At 37.2% G+C, this 3158-nt stretch overlaps 1 pseudogene; it reads left to right on the top strand.

Annotated features, from left to right (window-relative positions):
• Nucleotides 1-470: 470 nt before the first annotated feature.
• On the top strand, nt 471-1157 carry LOC126609359 (increased DNA methylation 3-like; annotated as a pseudogene).
• Nucleotides 1158-3158: the final 2001 nt, after the last annotated feature.

Here is a 3158-nt window from a genome sequence, read left to right as displayed (position 1 = left end):
GTTGCTGCTTTCTCAGTTCATTGTTATGCATTTGCTAACTCCAAACTGAACGAATGAAAACACACAAATTTATTTATTTATTTATTTTAATTTTAATTTTTATGTATCCAGAATTTGATGTAGCCCACCCCGAGTTTAATTCTATGTACCCAGAATCCCAATTTTATAATAATATGCAATTGGGATATGAGTTAGATGTGTATATCTGACCTGTAATCCATGTGTGAGTATCAACCTTGACATTGTCTAACACTGTAAACTGATACGAATGCACCTTCTGTTTAAAAACTACGCCTTTCGGTTTTAAACCGTATGGAAGTAGGAACAAAGATATTCTATGCATGTCCATGAAGAGAAATTTCATTTCAATATGTTGTTTTGAATCATTTATTTATGCAATGAAGTTTGTTGGATTTACATGTGCACTTGGATCTCAATATTTTGGTATTTTAGAAGAATAAGCTAGGAGCATGGATTTAGAACCAAAAGATGACCCTCGTAAAACTTCATTGAAACCATCGTACGCGGACCAGCATTTTCTAGTCAACTTCATAATGGGAAATTACTTGGGTCCTGATGTCAATATTGATAACCTGAGATACTCAGCGTTTCAAAGGATAGTGGGAAGTTCGCCTCCGGATATGTCAGCGTGTCTCTTTTGGAGAGTTAGCATTACTATCTCCTGAGAAATGCTCACCCTAGCCTCATTATGAGACCAGAGATATTGCATGAACATTTAAAGGGCAGCCTACCTTTGCCAAGTTCAGGGGTGGCAAAAGATAGTTGGCGCCAGTTCACACATCTTTTTCCTTTGGATCTTCATGAACAGATATGGTACCCAGAGAGCTTCAGAGTTGTTAAGGGAATTGTTTTGGTTGACGATCCTGTTGCATTATTTATGGAAGACACTGTTCTCGAAAAGTTCAAATCTTTATCTTGTATAAATGGTCTTGAGAATTGATATAGGTCAAGCTATACGATATCAACATGACTACCTGGATGGTGGAGAAAGTGAAGCAAATTGCTTGAACGATAATGGCAATGAAACAAAGACAGAAAAGATTCCTAATGGAAATGGTAATTCATCAGAAAGGTTTCTGAAAAAGTATAAGAGCAAGTGGTGGAAATCCCATAAGGAAGCGTTCGTGTTTATTTGAGATGAAATTGTAGCTACTATGCCCAGCTGGACCATTCACACTCTCTTTCAGCCTCCCGGGACCTGTTGATCCAAGGCTCTTTGCACCGAACTTTGGATCTGATGGCATTTTTGAAGGAGTTATTGTAAAACACGAGTGATATATGTTGCCGAGCTACATTTATTCTTGATGTAGCAATGGTCGACTGTTCTATCCTTTTGTGGTTGGATCTAAGATTCTGCAAGATCCTTCAGATTTCTACATTATATTTCAGCATAGTCGAGAAATGTGGTTGATGGTAATGTAGACTAGCTGCTAGGTGCATGATTCCAGCCCAGCCTAGAATAATCTATGTGCATAAATTCTTGGTTGCTTTCGTTGCTGTCTGCAAAAACCCACATTATGAAATCAGAGATAGAATATAGAAAATAGTAACTGTAAATTAAAAATTAAACAAGTAAAAACATTTTTTTTTAGTTTTTTGTTTTATTTTTTTTTTAGTTTTATTTTTTGTATTTTATTTTTTAGATTATTGTTGAAACTAAATGACAGCCTAGGAATTTAGATGCATCTAGACTGAAAATAATGAAATAAAAGAGACAGAAAGTAAAGAAAGCGTTAGAAAATTGGGTTCCCTCCCAATAAGCACTTTATTTAACGCATGTAGCTAGACTGAACAGAAACCCGGTGGTTAAGTCGTTGGATCCTTCAGAGTCACTGGCTCGGTTGCATTTTCGAAGGGTTACTCCAAATATGGTTTCAGCCTGTGACCATTCACCTTGAATGTGTTGCCATTAATCTCTCTTGTTAGATCAACTGCTCCATGTGGATAAACCTTAGTAACCAAGTAGGGCCCATTCCAACGGGGTTTCAATTTACCTAGAAATAACTTTAATCTGGAACTGAATAACAACACTTTCTGCCCTGGCTGGAACTCTTTCCTGAGAATTTGTTTGTCATGGAATGCTTTTGTTTTGTCTTTGTATATGCGTGCATTTTCATAAGCCTCACGACGAATTTCATCAAGCTCATTGAGTTGTAGCTTATGCTTTTCCGCTGTTGAATCGTAAGCAAAATTTAACTCCTTAATAGCCCAAAACGCCTTATGCTCTAACTCCATAGGTAAATGACAAGCCTTGCCATACACAAGCTAAAACGGGGACATCCCAATCGGTGTTTTAAATGCTATTTTGTATGCCTAAAGTGCATCATTTAATTTCAAACTCCAGTCTTTACGAGTGAAGCCAATTGTTTTCTCCAAAATACGCTTTATTTCCCTGTTTGAAACCTCAACTTGTCCTGATGTTTGTGGACAGTAAGGAGTGGCAACACGATGAGTTATCCCATATTTTGCAAGTAATGTAGCGAACTGTTTATTAATAAAATGCTTTCCCCCATCACTAAAGATAACTCGTGGGATTCCAAACCGTGAAAAAATAACCCCTGGAGGAATTTCAAAACCACTGATCCCTGATTAGTTGGTGCTGCAATCACCTCGACCCACTTAGAAACATACTCAACCGCCACCAAAATATATTGATTACCATGTGAAGATGGGAATGGCCCCATAAAATCAATACCCCAAACATCAAATAATTCAACAACTAAAATACCATGTTGTGGCATCTCATTCCGTTTGGACTGATTTCCCACTTTCTGACACCGATCACAAGATTTACACCAATTATTAGCATCCTTAAAAAGAGACGGCCAAAATAGTCCACTTTGTAGAATTTTAGCTGCTGTCCCTTTAGGCCCAAAATGTCCACCACAAGCATAATGATGTGCAAACTTTAAAACACTGTTCTGTTCTTCTTCTGGAATACATTTGTGAATAATCTGATCTGGACAGTATTTGTACAGATACGGCTCATCCCAAAAATAAAATTTCGCATCTGCCAAAAAATTCTTTTTCTGCTGATAACTAAAATCTGGATGAATAACTCCCCTAGCCAAATAATTAACCAAATCTGCAAACCATGGTGTTTTGTGCTAGACAGCCAACAACTGTTCATCAGGAAA

This window comes from Malus sylvestris, chromosome 16, assembly GCF_916048215.2.
Source record: "Malus sylvestris chromosome 16, drMalSylv7.2, whole genome shotgun sequence".
Lineage (NCBI taxonomy): Eukaryota > Viridiplantae > Streptophyta > Magnoliopsida > Rosales > Rosaceae > Malus > Malus sylvestris.
Note: the sequence above shows the minus strand (reverse complement) of the source record. Positions and strands in the feature narration are given on the sequence as shown.